Source organism: Bos indicus, chromosome 23, assembly GCF_029378745.1.
Source record: "Bos indicus isolate NIAB-ARS_2022 breed Sahiwal x Tharparkar chromosome 23, NIAB-ARS_B.indTharparkar_mat_pri_1.0, whole genome shotgun sequence".
Lineage (NCBI taxonomy): Eukaryota > Metazoa > Chordata > Mammalia > Artiodactyla > Bovidae > Bos > Bos indicus.
In genome coordinates this window covers 32,705,146-32,719,960 of record NC_091782.1, presented here as the reverse complement: position 1 = coordinate 32,719,960, position 14,815 = coordinate 32,705,146, and the positions used below count along the sequence as shown (strand labels likewise).

Here is a 14,815-nt window from a genome sequence, read left to right as displayed (position 1 = left end):
TGCAGTGCTTGCAGGCCCAGGAAGTTCTGCAACGGAACACTTCTGAGAGTAAAAACTAGTTAATTTAAACACATCCTTATAAAGCACCAACCATGTGCGAGACTGTGTTCTAGATACTTGAGATGTATCAGTGAGACAGAGGCTAAACCATTGAGCTAAACCTTTTGTTAGGGAGAATATATGTTAAATAAGAAATTCTAAAAATAAACTATGCTATATCATGTACTACACAATAATGGGAATGAACAATAATTACACATACAAAAACATGAATGATTCCTACAAACATGATTTACAGTGAGCAAACTAGATACAAAATAATTCCTACAGTATGATTCCATTTACATAAAATTCAACCAAGGTACAATGAATCTCTGGTATTGAAAGTCAGAACAGTGGTTCCCCTGGGGACTGGGAGTTCTTCCTTGGAAGATATGTGGGGGAGGGGCATTCTGGAGTTCTGGTCAGGTTGTGATTCTTGATCTGGATGTTGCTGATATAAAATATTCAATCTGTGAAAATTTATCAAACCTGAAACTTAAAGTACCTGCACTTTCTGTATGGATGCTGGACTTCAAATCATTTACTTCTTAAAAGTTTCAAATAAACCAGATATTAGCAGAATACTTTGATTCTAAATGATCACACTAAGTATTTTTGTTACTTTCACATAAAATAAAATTTGGGTTTATCTTCTAAGTGATCTAAGTTTCTTCTATCCATTGACCATCTTTAATAGATTTAAAGTGTTTAGATATTAGCAATTTCGGGCCAACTCAGATGAACCTTGTCTTGAAGATCTCAATTTAATGAAGATCTCAATTCAAGATCATGTGTCCTGTGAGTCTCTCTGGTCTCTTCATTCCATGTAGATACTTAGTGATCAGGTCTTGAGACAAAAATCATACTGATAATTTTCAGATGAAATTTCTACTACTGGGTATTATATTGCATTGAATTAAGTTAATCTTGACTGAAAAAGACATTTATTGTGAATATTTGTTTGTATGTCTGTATTTATATAATGTAGCATACAAGAATGCATAATTTACTAGTAGCCAAAAATATTTTTACTTACTACAGATTTTTCAGTATTTAATAGCATATGATAAAAGGGCAGATACTAAAGGGAATTTATAAAACAGTGTAAAAACAGAAATAATTTTCTGGTAAGCTCAATGTGCCTTTGTGCAAATATGTTCTTCTTAAATATTTCTTATTTAATAATGGTAAGTTGGATGTTTTTTCATGCATTATACTCCTAATGAAACAATAGAAAAAGGATTTTTCTTTATTTAAGTGAAAACAGATTAATGACTTGTTGAGGTCTGTACTATTCTTACCTCAGCTTGTACTGAATATGAGTTATTTCTGATTATATTTTTTGTAATACAGAAGATATGGGTTTTTTATATCAACCCCTCGGAGTTTTCTTTTAAACCATGACAGCTAGCTTCACTGATAACCATATCATCTTTTGGCACAGAAGTTCCATACTCTGTAGTCATCTAGATGCTTACATTTTTCCTTTTCAGCAAATAAATGCTGAAAATTTATCATTTCATTCAAGGTAACCTTTTGTGAACTGCATTTCCCAATAAGATGCATTAGGTTACAGCTGAACACAGTTCCCACTGCAAGTCCAGTCACTCCTCCTTAGCCACAGACTCAGCCAAACATGGATCCATTTGATCTGTCATTCTCCATAAAGGATTTGAGCATCCAGCTTTTCTGGTATAGGAGTGGGTGGGAGGAAGTGCCTGAAACAACCCCTGGCCAATACTGGGAAACAATTGTACTTGGAAAGGTCACATTAACTTTAGCAGCCATATTTTTGAAGCCATTATAAAGTTGTGAAAGTGATGAGGGTGATATAGACATGAGTAGCAGAAAGCACTGAACACTTCTGAGGTGAGCTGAAGGACAACTGCCTTTTTTTTTCTCATAGAGCATTTGAAGAGTGTGAGTGTGAATTGAGGATTGAGCATGGCCCATAGAGAGGGACTTTGGCACGAAAACATGAAAAGCCAAACAGTCATGTAAGGCTAGCATGACAAGCTGAAAACTTAAAGAGACTTAAATACGTGGCCAGATGTTTCCAGTGGACATTTCTATTTCCAGAGGACTCCCCGGGAAGCCAGAAAGGCAGATAAAAGTTTCAAAAATATGGAATAATCTATCCTGCTACTCCATTGTGCTTAGGAAACAAAAACTCACTAGGGTAAGGGGTCCTTTCTCTAACACATAGTTCTCTTCGGTAAGGCAGTTGCCAAATTTTGAAGCTTCATGAAAGTGAAGGCGCTCAGTCGTGTCCACTCTTTGTGATCCCGTGGACTGTAGCCTACCAGGTTCCTACATCCATGGGATTTTCCAGGCCAGAATACTAGAGTGGGTTGCTATTTGGCTAAGTAGCTAAGCTAGATGTCTTTGAGGGGCAGAACTTAAGCTCCAAGAGTCTTTCAGGGCTGAGAACATACGACTTCTGAGACTTTCTGTCAAAACCCAGGAGAAGATTGTATCTCTTGTATCTCTAGAAGACAACAAGATAAAAGCTGAATAGAACAAGGACCAACTGTACAGCAGAGGAAACTATAGTCAATATTTTGTAACTATTTTTGTACTCAATAAAGGTTAAGAATCTGAAAAACGATATATACACACACACATATTGTGATCATCATTTCATGATGTATGTATGTATGTATGTATGTAACTCAAATCACTATTCTATACATCTTCAGTTCAATTCAGTCAGTTCAGTCGCTCAGTTGTGTCTGACTCTTTGACAGCCCATGAACCACAGTACACCAGGTCTCCCTGTCCATCACCAACTCCCAGAGTCCACTCAAACCCATGTCCATTGAGTCTGTGATGCCATCTTATCCTCTGTTGTCCACGCCTCCTCCTGCCCTCAATCTTTGGAAGGATAGTTATGACCAACCTGGAAAGCATATTAAAAAGCAGAGACATTACTTTGTCAACAAAGGTCCATGTATTCAAGGCTATCTTTTTTCCAGTAGTCATGTATGGATGTGAAAGTTGGACTATAAAGACAGCTGAGCAGAGAAGAATTGATGCTTTTGAACTGTGGTGTTGGAGAAGACTCTTGAGAGTCCCTTGGACTGCAAGGAGATCCAACCAGTCCATCCTAAAGGAGATCAGTCCTGGGTGTTCATTGGAAGGACTGATGTTGAAGCTGAAACTCCAATACTTTGGCCACCTGATGCGCAGAGCTGACTCATTTGAAAAGACCCTAACACTGGGAAAGACTGAGGGCAGGAGGAGAAGGGAACGACAGAAAATGAGATGGTTTGATGGCAAAACAAACTTATGCAATACTGTATATAAGACATGAAGTCATAAAACTTTTAGAAGAAAATATTATTCCTCAACGAAGCTGGAAGAAAATAAAAGAATAGCTATTATTAAAAACATAAAGGATAACAACAGTTGGTGAAGTTGGAAAAAGAACACTTATGTACTGTTGATGGGAATGTAAGATGGTAAGCCACTATGAAAAATAATATTAAGATATCAAAAAAAAAACTAAAGATAGAACTTCCATATTATCCAGCAATCCAAATTCTAGGTACACCAAATAAAATGAAATCACTATCTGCACTCCCATGTTCAATGCCCCATTTTTCACAATAGACAAGATACGGAAAAAACATATGTGACCAAAGAGGTGAATGGCTAAAGAAAAAGTTCTATGCATATCCAAAGGAATATTACTCATTAATGAGAAAGAATGAAATATTGCCCTTTGCAATAACATGGATGGACCATGACAGCATTATGCTCAGTGAAATAAGTCAGAAGAGAAAGACAAATGCTGTATGATCTCCCATACATGTGACATCAGAAAAACTGAACTTGTTACAAACAGAGGGAAGAATGGTGGTTACCAGGGCCAAAGAGGTAGAAGAAATGAGGAGATATTGGCAAAAGGTACAAACTTCCAGCTAAAAATTAATAATTTCTGAGGAGTCAAAAAAATAAACTTTTTTAAATTTTTAAGGGGAATAAATATTTGACAAGATAAAGATCTTAGCTAACACTATGTAGATATCCCTTTACCATATACAGGTTTATCAAATCATACGTTGTACTCTTTAAACTAGCTCAATTTATATCTCATTAGATATAGAGGAAAATAATTGAAAATAAGTGTTATTATTCATTTCTTTCATCCTACTTATTTTTCCTCTCCTAACTCAGAATTTCACTATTGTTTAAGACAAAAATTTCTACATAGTTAATAAAGGAAAATACTCTAGCCTATGTACAAAGACTGCCTTCTCTTTGTGATCCCAATTTCAATCCAGAGCCTGAAAGAATGGCACTTCTAAAAGTTTAACATTTTGTGTATCCATCATAACAGCAAAAGGAGCATGATCTCTTCCATGAAGCTCCTTAGTGCAGCAAATTCTATCAATTTTCTTTTTAATGTGACTTGCAGGAATAAAAAATTACCGCATTGACTTGTGTGTATTTGTCCTTATTTCTGAAAACACTGAAATTACACCATATATAAACCTGTATCTTCCAAGTGATATAAGCTAAAGAAAACATTTCCTTCTACTGTTCATCCTCAGGAAAGAGTTAAGAGATCGATCTAAAAGTGGTTGCATACAGAGTGTGTGTTTGTGGATGTGTACATCTGGCTGTGCGTAATCACTTAGTAATGTGTGTTATTTAAAGCCAAATAGAAACCAAAACAGAACATGCTGGGGGAGGGAGGGTGAATATGAGGAGAAATGTTCTTTGGGAAGTACTGGAGGCTTTTCCCAAGAGGGGGAGTAAACTCAGAGAGAGGTTGATCTCGTGATAACAATGACACATTGATGACTATGGTGCTCACTTTATTTATATTAAACCAAACAGAATTCTCATTGAGTGGATGCATCATTAAGAAACTTTCCAAAGAGAATCTTGGGAGACTATTGAACAATCCTCAAATGCATGAAATAAGGACTGAAAAATATTTAGTAAGCACTACTTATGACCAGCTAACACAAAATCAGGACTGGGCTCCTGAGAAAGGTTTTGACAACTAACAGTGACATTCCATTGATCCTGAGTATCCCCAATAAATTAATCACTGGAAATGCCTAGGACGCTTCAGTGAGACTAAAGCTACAGGTACAGCAACAGCTACCCTGGTGGCTCAGAGGGTAAAATATCTGCTTGCAATGCAAGATACCCAGGTTCAACCCCCAAGGAAAATCCCTGGGTCAGAAAGATCCCCTGGAGAAATGGCAACCGAACCCAGTATTCTTGCCTGAGGAATGCCATGGACAGAGGAGCCTCATGGACTACACTCCATCAGGTCACAAAGAGCTGGACAGGATGGAGCGACTTTCACTTTTCACAACTGAAGAGTTTTACTCTCAAAAGAGGTTAAAATTATCCTTAGAAATGGTCACCTAATTAGAAGAATTTGCAGCTTCTAAACACATTGTGGATTTAATTCACTACAAAATGGTTAAAAGAATCCACCAAACAATATAAATCAGTAGAATAGATTGTTTAAAAGGAACATGAATACCCAATCCCTATAGCTGCCGCAGGGACACCTTCCCCTGAACCCTCTGATTCAGGAGACATACAACTTTTCATTTCTGCATTTACACAGAGCACCCCTTCCCAGGAAACCACGTCCACAAGACATTTCCACACACTGTGGTTCCCTGAGTCTGACATATCAAGTTGAACTATGCTACAATACTGAAAAGACGAAAGAAGCTCTCAGTCATAATACAAACAGGCATCAGAAAAGAGCACACCTACAGAGGAAAGAGTTGACAGAAAACTATAATCTGTTCTTCCGTCCTCAGTGACCCTGGTTAGAGCAGAACCCTGGGCAAACAAAGAGTTAACACTGAAATCTACTGACTAGGAGATAAATGAGGATATTACAGGGGTCACTATATGCTGATTACCATTCTACTCATATTTTTAGCAGGGTGGATAGGGTCTGTTTACAGTACACAGACTACAATTGTTCTAATGAATAAAAGTCCTAAATGCCAGAACACGACTACAAAGGTGAAGATATATCAGGTGAGAAACTCTCAAGCCCTCCTTTGCTCTCTTGTACGATACAAGTTAAACAAGTGAGAGTCCCTCATTTGTTTTATATATCCCATTTTAAAAACCTAAGTTCAGGAAGCAGAGTCTGACTGGTTTGGGGCCTCACAGACACTGCACATGTTGTTGCTCTTGTTTTGTATTATTTTCTAATTGTTGGTCAATCTGGTGCTGGTTAAGAACTGTGCTTCATGGGAGTCTGACTGACACTTCAGGCTTCCAAGGTGGCACCTTACCTGAGCACACTGTGTTCACCTTGTGTTCCTCAGAAGGCAAAAATGATGAAAGATTATGACTTGCTGTTGGGCATATTGACAGTTCTGAACTCCAGATGGGATCAAATAATTTAGCCAAAGCCTGGATACACCCAGTGCAGCCATTTCACAGATATTAAGAATTCAAAAGGAGGGAATTCCTCAGCATTCCAGGGTATAGGCTCCATGCTTCTCCTGCAGGGGCCATGGGTTCAATTCCTGTTCTGGGAACTAAAGAGGGAAAGCTTGGAAAGGTAGATATCATTTGAAAAAATTATAAAACAGAACTGAACTTTGGGTACATGGTATTTTTTAAGTGATCTTTTTTTTTTTTTTTTTTTTTAGTGCAGGCTCGGATCTAGATAACTTTTCTTATCTGTAATTTATTCTGAAGTAATATACACATCCAAATGACACTCAAGCATTTGCTTAAAACAAATAAATCTGTTTGGTGGCAGTCCTTAGGAGCAGACAAGTAGCTACTCACTCAGGAAAATAGGCTTTGTGACTTTATGTGACCTTGAAGGTTTCTGCACCAAAGAAAGTATCACTGAGGACTATTTGGGCATAACTATCAAGACCTGATTGAGTAATAAGGAGAGGCGGAAATTTCTCACCATTCAGAGTACAGAGCCCTCCAAACTGCTTTTTATCAGGTATATGTTCAGCATTACTGTGGGGTCAAAATCCTTGGTTTCACAAGTATTTAACTCAAGGGTGAAGAGTGTGGTGTGTTAGGAATATAGATAGAATCTTGACCCTGTATATAATTTACCCACACTGCCATATCCAGCTTGCAAGACCACTTCTCAGGCAAATTGGCTGAGAGGGTTCAAGGCCCAGGAGGATGGTTAACTGCTAGGAGAGGGAACTGTGTGATAGTTGTCATGCTTTTGTCTCCACTGAGAGACACAAATGCACTTACTTGCCTAGTGGTACTTGCTGGGGAAATCTACCAAAAATCATAAATATTTCTGTGATGATCGCACAGTCAAAGCTTTAACCTCCAGAGAGAACATACACTGTTCATGACGCTTAACTTACACACACAAAAAAACAGAATCTATACCTGAAAATAAATATATGCTGTAAACTGAACTTGAGTGGGGATCTAAGAGCTAGAATGTCAGATTAATTTTCTATGGAATGTTTATTTTGTTACTCATAATTCAGAACTCTGTGACAGTTATTTCACAATTACACAGCTACTACTAAAGCTTAGTCATGTATTTTTAAATTAATAGACACAATATTTGTTTTTTCAATTTCCTTCTGATGAGTCTGAGGACATCTCCACAAAACATGGGATTTCCTGGGAATCAGGGGCCATTTCCAATAGCTTTATACTTCACTAAATCTGAAATTCATAGGAAGTTTGGCAGAGGAGAGATTCTAAGGTCTTAACCAATTGATGCCTAAATCAAAGAATTTATAAAGTGGCACGACGAGAATAATCTAAACATATTTTACCCTTTGAAACTTTTGCTGCGTCACAGTAGGTAAAATGTGTAGAATACGTAATAGAACTTGGGTCATATGCTGCTCAGATATAATGCCCTCGAAAATTCCTCATTTAGAAATCTCATTTAACAGAGGAACTAGGTGGTTCACAAAATTAAAGTAACCAAGTTTGTGCCTCACATCAGTGTTTTTCTCCTGCTGTGAACAAAAATACATGTAAGAACTACCTGGTGTTGTTACCAACGAAGGGCTACCAGTGTCACTGCCAGCAGTGCATCATACCCTTCGCTCAGTGAGTCCTAGCACGGCCTTCTCTGAAATGATCCTACACAATATGGCGGCTGCACTGCTGAGGTTACAGTTGCACCTGATGTCTGAATGGCTTTACCAAAATTAATACAGCAAGATTTTCTTTGAGATTCAACTTTATTTTCCCCACAAGTGCTCCATCTACATCAGTGAAAAACATCTGATCAAACCATCAAACTATGGAATTTTCGTAGAGACATGATCCAAATAAGAGAATGAATGGTATCTTCTAGTAACTCCTAGAAAATATTATTAATAATATTCCTTACAGTGTTTCAGTGGCTTTATGTTCTTATTTGGGCTTCATGTAATATAGACGCATGTCTTTTTGCAAATAGATATGGAACAATGTACCCAAATGGGAGTGCAAATAAAAATCCTTGGAGCTGTTAAAACAATAACTACAAAACAGATGCTGTCAGAACACTGAATCAGCATCTCTGGAAGTTGAAAAGAATACATGAACTTAGAATCTGAACACTCACTTTTCAACGGGAATGAAAGGAACAAATTCCCTTCAGAAATGTCAGAGGGAATTTTAGATGACTTGTGCGGGACACACAGATACATCTAAAGAGCACTGGCGTTCAAGGTCCTTCCATTAAACTGTCCTCCTCAGCCATCATCTGGAGTCAGAGTCCTTCCAAAGCAGCTTCTTCATCGCTCCCTTCACATCCCTGTTCCTCAGCGTATATATGAGGGGGTTGGTCATGGGGATAATGACAGTGTAGAAGAGAGACATGAACTTGTCCTGATCCTGGGAGTTCTTGCTGCTGGGCTGATAATATACATAGATGGCTGTGCCAAAGAACAGGGAGACCACCGTGAGGTGGGATCCACACGTGCCAAATGCTTTTCTCTGCCCTGCAGCGGACTTTATTCTTAAGACCGCCCTGACAATCCGACCATAGGAGAACACAATCAATGCAACAGGTGTGAGAAGAATGATGACACTGGCAAAGAAGCTCGCATACACATTCATAGTGGTGTCAACACAGACAAGTTTGAGAAATGGAGGGATCTCACAAAAGAAGTGGGCTAATTTATTTCTTCCACAACGAGGTAAAAGGAAGACAAGCGCTGTCTGCAATAAGGAGTTGGCAAAACCAGTGACCCATGAAGCAGAAGCCATCAGGGCACACAGACGGGGGTGCATGATTACTGTATAGTGAAGGGGCCTGCAAACAGCTGCATAGCGGTCAAATGCCATAACTCCTAGGAGAATACATTCTGTACATCCCAACGCCAGAGAGATGTACATTTGAACTACACAGCCACCAAAGGAGATGGATTTGTCTTCTCCGCTGAGATTAAATAGGAACTGGGGAACAATGCTGGTGGTGTAGCACATGTCCAGAAAGCTCAGGTTAGAGAGGAAAAAGTACATCGGGGTGTGAAGACATGCGTCCAAGTAGGACAATGCAATGATGGTTGTGTTTCCCAGCAAAGTGAAGATGTAGAAGATCAAAAGGACCACAAAGAGGATGAGCTCAAGTTGAAGCCTGTCAGAGAAGCCCAGTAAGATAAATCCAGTGAAAGAACTTTCATTTTTCTGTTCCATCCTTTGCTAGCACATGGCTCCTGTCAAATCAAGCATTTAGCAATTTATTAAAGGTATCTTCCAAAAAAGTGCAGGGATAAAGAGAAAAATTTGTCATGTCCAAAGACATGGTCATGTGATTTATATGCAACTATTTGAATAAATGATGTACCTATTGAAATTGAGCTCTATACTATCACAAAAAGTTATATAGAGAGTTATATATTGATAATTAATATAAGAAAATAATAAATAATAATAATAAAATCAAATAATGAACCTTGGTTTGCACCAATCATACATATAAAGTGCCTTTTTCAGATTGAGTTTAATAGGATTATAGGATGATCATTATATATGTACATTTTAGAGAAAGTGGGAATGAGGGAAATCAAGGGAGAGTGATCAGAAAGAGTAAGAAAGATGTAGACAAAGGAAGAAAGTTTATTTTAAATATGTATCTCATAATTCTACATAACTGGATATGCACATACATCACATGTAATAGGGGCTTCCCTTGTGGCTTAGCTGGTAAAGAATCTGCCTGCAATGCAGGAGACCTGGGTTCTATCCCTGGGTTGGGAAGATCCTCAGGAGAATGGAAAGGCTAACCAATCCACTATTATGGCCTGGACAATTCCATGGAATATATAGTCCATGGGGTCGCAAAGAGTCAGACAGGACTGAATGATTTTCACTTCACATGGAATAGAATAATACAAAATAATCTCTAAAATGCATTCACATATAGAAATTTATGAGCTAGAATGTACTTGTACAAAGGATTATATTACATTCAAAGTATCACAATGATACTGCCTCATGTAAACATTTGGGCAGAATAGTTAGTCGACTCCTACTACAGGATATTAGTGAATGCTATATCCTGGTCTTTTTGTATAGTACTAAAAAGTAAATTGCTCAGAGCCTGAAAAATCACCTTCAATTATACTGCTTAACTCTTGCCCTTAAGATACCTAAAATTACTATACCAATATAACAAGAACTCCAAAAATATATTCACTGTGCATAGTCAGTTCATGGGCTTTCCTCTTGGCTCAGTGGTAAAGAACCGCCTGCCAATGCAGGAGACGCAGGAAACATGGATTCAATCCCTGGATCGGGATGATACCTTGAAGAAGAAAATGGCAATCCACTTCAGTACAGAAAATCCTGGTGGGATAGCGTCCATGGGGTCGCAAAGAGCTGGACATGACTTAACAACTAAACAACAGAAGTAGTCAGTTCACAGTAGAAGTTCAAAATCCAGTGAGCTGCACTTACATTTTCTTTCTGTTGATTTCATTTTCACATATTACCAACAACTAAAATGCCTGGAATTCCTATAGGAGACAGGATTATTCACTATCAACATTTGAATGGCAATGAAGAACATATAAATGAGGAAGAAATGGATCAATCACAATCTCAGAAATAACACTTCTAATCAGTATGAAAAAGGGTTTGGCCAGGTTGGGGAGAAGAGGCTGAAATGGGGATTTCTTTGCTGTTTATTGAGTGAATGTCCTCAAGACAAAGAGAATCAGGGAAAAACAACAGAGCAGACAAATGTGCTAAGCAAGGATTGATCTCAAATGGAATAGCATGAACGTGATCCCATAGAAAGCTGGAAAAGGACTCTCCAAATAGAACTATCTGCTGGTAAAAATATTCTGTCTTCACTTACACGATCAATGCTACCTGAGCATTTCAGGTGGGGCAGATAAAAAACTGAATTTTAAATTTCACTTTAACTCAGGTAAATTTAAATACCTAATCATTTAAATGAGTCTAGTTACTACTATACAGAATAACAAGCTGTGGAGCATGCATTGTGTCAGATGCAGTCCCACCTTGACAAAAAGGCAGCCTTTTATATACCCCACGAGTCTGTCGTTGACTGCAAGCTGCCCCAAACACATTCAGGAGACCTCCTGGCAATGTGGCTCCGATTCAACTGATGGCAATTTTCTGAAGAAGGAAAGAGCTCTGAAGCTATCAGTCAATACTCGTGACAAATACGGTGTGGACTGGTGCACCAGCTAATAGAAAACATCTGAGCTGACACTGGAAGCATTCATACAAAATGTAGAGTCCATTCATAAGTGTGTGCAAGGACGGACGGACAGTCACCAGTGTACATTACACAGCACCTTGTCATTTGCCTAATTTACCGATAAATTAAACATTCAGATCACCTTTTCTGACCCACTTTTCTCCTCTCAAATTGGTATTTCTCTTCAATTGAAGAATGATCATTTTTCATTACCAATAAATTAAAAAATGCATTGACACAATAACCACGAAATGGACATTCATTGTTGTAACTGCAAAACTAGCATGTGGAAAAGTAAACATGTTCATTTCTTTAAGAAAATGAACATTTTAAAACAACAGACATTGACAATACACTTTAAGAAACATTCTGTAATTTCACAGAAAATAGGGAGCTGAGGAAAAAATAAAAGTGTATAGTCTAATATTTTCACATTCACATATATGCTATTATTCAATTACTGAAGGACATGTTTTATTACAGCCAAAAATCTTGTATTTAAATTTTTCCATATATACATACTGAGACATAATGAATATACTACAATAGGATGAAATGTCTAAGAACAAAATGTTGGCCTCCATAAGGAACAGTTAAGTTCTTAAAGTTGGTGAATTTTTATAGGAATTTCTGTTTCATTTGCCAACTGACATGTACGTTACTCAATGTAACCTTTAAAGAACACTTGCAACTGAAAACAAGCTAACTTACCAATTCCTAAAGTGCTACAGAGATCAAGTTCCAGTTCTCTCAGTTTTATTCACCTTATGTGAGTGTACTAAGCTCATTCTCTACTTCATTTCCAAGTTCCTGCCTTTAACACAGTACTGGACATAGGAAAGTGGGTATGTAGACTAAGGACACAGGTTGTATGAAATGAGTACATAAGTTGACTCTACCAGCATTGGAATATCCTTAAGTTTTCCTTAAGCAAGAAGATGCTTTCTCTTGATAACTTCAAATACCTTCACAGGGTACTGAAGATCAGCATTCTGTCTAGCTGGTAGGATGACATAGGAAGCCAATTTCAAACTCTCAGGATTCCTTCTGAATATAATGCCTTGGCTCTGTGACAGAGAGCTCATTATGAAAGCATGAGATTGGTATGAAATGGCAGTAAAACTGGTCTGGTGAAAACTGTTTACGTGGCTGAAGTCTCTGAGGAATGGATGTCCTGTACTGTTAATTAGCTGATGTCACTTTGCTGCCCAGAGATGACAATCCTCGGGGAAAATGAATATCAAAGAGAATCCAAGAGAATACCTAATCTGCCTCTTTTGTAACTCCTCATAAATGACAGAGGTCAGATAACTCCCTAGACTTTGCAGTTATCTTAGCTCTCCTCTTTTAATGGCTTAGGTATTTTACTATTTTTTCACACAATTGCAAAAAAAAAAAAAAAAACTGCATATATAAATAAGAACTCGTTCAGTTACTTAACTTTAAATATAAGTTAATTTTCACCTAATGTTCATAATTTTCACCTAAAATTCACATAATATTCATTTTAAAATTCTTTTTTCTTTGTTTTATAATTAATTTTTTTTATTTTTAATTGAAGGAGAATTGCTTTACAGTATTGTGTTGGCTTCTGCCAAACATCATACAAATCAGCCATAGGTATAACTATGTCCCTTCCCTCTTGTGCCTCCCTCCACATCCTACTCCTCTAGGTTGTACAGAGCCCCTGTTTGAGTCCCTGAGTCATACAGCAAATTATAACCAACTTCTAAGAGATCACAGAGTTAAAGTTTAGGCAGATTCTAAACTTTAAGATGATATATTAAATGGCAAAACCCACATTTTACTCCCAAACTTCTAATGTGGCTAAGGAAAAATATCAAGTCTTCTACCATTGTTCAATTGCTATCAGAGAGTTGCAATAACTTACTTAACCAAACAGAAAAACTATTGACTTTTTAAATGGAACTTCCATGGTTTTCTACAGTTCAGCTCATCTTTCCATTTACGATGCACATGATTGAGTTAATTAAGATAGCTATAATTGCTCAAGTAAATTGAAAGAAACTTGAAGGGTATTGTGTGTTTTGAAGTTTGAAGATCAATCAATTTCAAAACAACTTATACCCTTGACTATACAAGGAAAAGGCAGGAATACTTAACATCTGTCTATGGAAGGCTTTGGCCTAACCATCAAATGCAGCTTCAAAAAATGTAAAATCTCTTTTCCCCACTAGAATACATTTTTTTTTAAATTCCAGTAACACTTTATTTATGGACACTGAAATTTGAATTTGATATCATTTTCAGGTGTCACAAAATATTCTTACTCTTTAATTTTTGACTATTTAAAACGTAAAACCATTCTTAGCTCACAGGCAGTACAAAAGCAGGCAGTGGGCTGGATGTAACCTGCAGGCCAACACCTGCTCTAGGGTCTCCTCCGGGTCCTCAGAGTTGATCTCTGCATCCTCTGTACCCAGGTGGTGATGAAGGATCTTGTAGGAGATTTTAGGGGCCAGTTGTGCTCCCACACCACCCTTCCCCCATTTCCTTGACCAGAATTAGTTACAGGCCCTACTGGGATATAAGAGGTCTAGAAAGTACAGCCTCCTATATGCCCAAGAAGAAAATGAAATGGTGTGGGGAAGAAACGGCAACATATTTGCCATCAAATAATTTTTCTATATTTTCCATTCTTCTTGCCTTTCTTTAAAATATTTCTCACTTTCCTTTTCCCTTCCCCAGCCAGGTGGTTCATCATTTCATACTGTTTCAGTATGACCTTTCTTTAAATATTTCTTCAAATATTTCTTTTTTATCTTGAAGCTTTTCTTGACTCATCTAACCAAAAATAATATCTTTCCTTTGAAGCATCAAAGAACTTCTCTCATCATTTACTTTACCTAACATGGTGAATACTTGTGAACTTTTCTTCTTCCCATCGCTAGGTTATAAGATCCTTGAGGGTTGTGTTAGTGTTAGTCGCTCAGTTGTGTCCAACTCTTTGCGACCCCATGGACTGCAGGCCACCAGGCTCCTCTGTCCATGGAATTCTCTAGGCAAGAATACTGGAATGGGTGACCATATCCTTCTCCAAGGGATCTTCCCAACCCAGGGATTGAACCCTGGTCTCCTGCA

General features: G+C 37.7%; 1 pseudogene; it reads right to left on the bottom strand.

The window, feature by feature from the left end:
- Nucleotides 1-8,739: 8,739 nt before the first annotated feature.
- LOC109576531 (putative olfactory receptor 2B8) lies at nt 8,740-9,693 on the bottom strand (annotated as a pseudogene).
- Between the last annotated feature and the right edge of the window lie 5,122 nt (nt 9,694-14,815).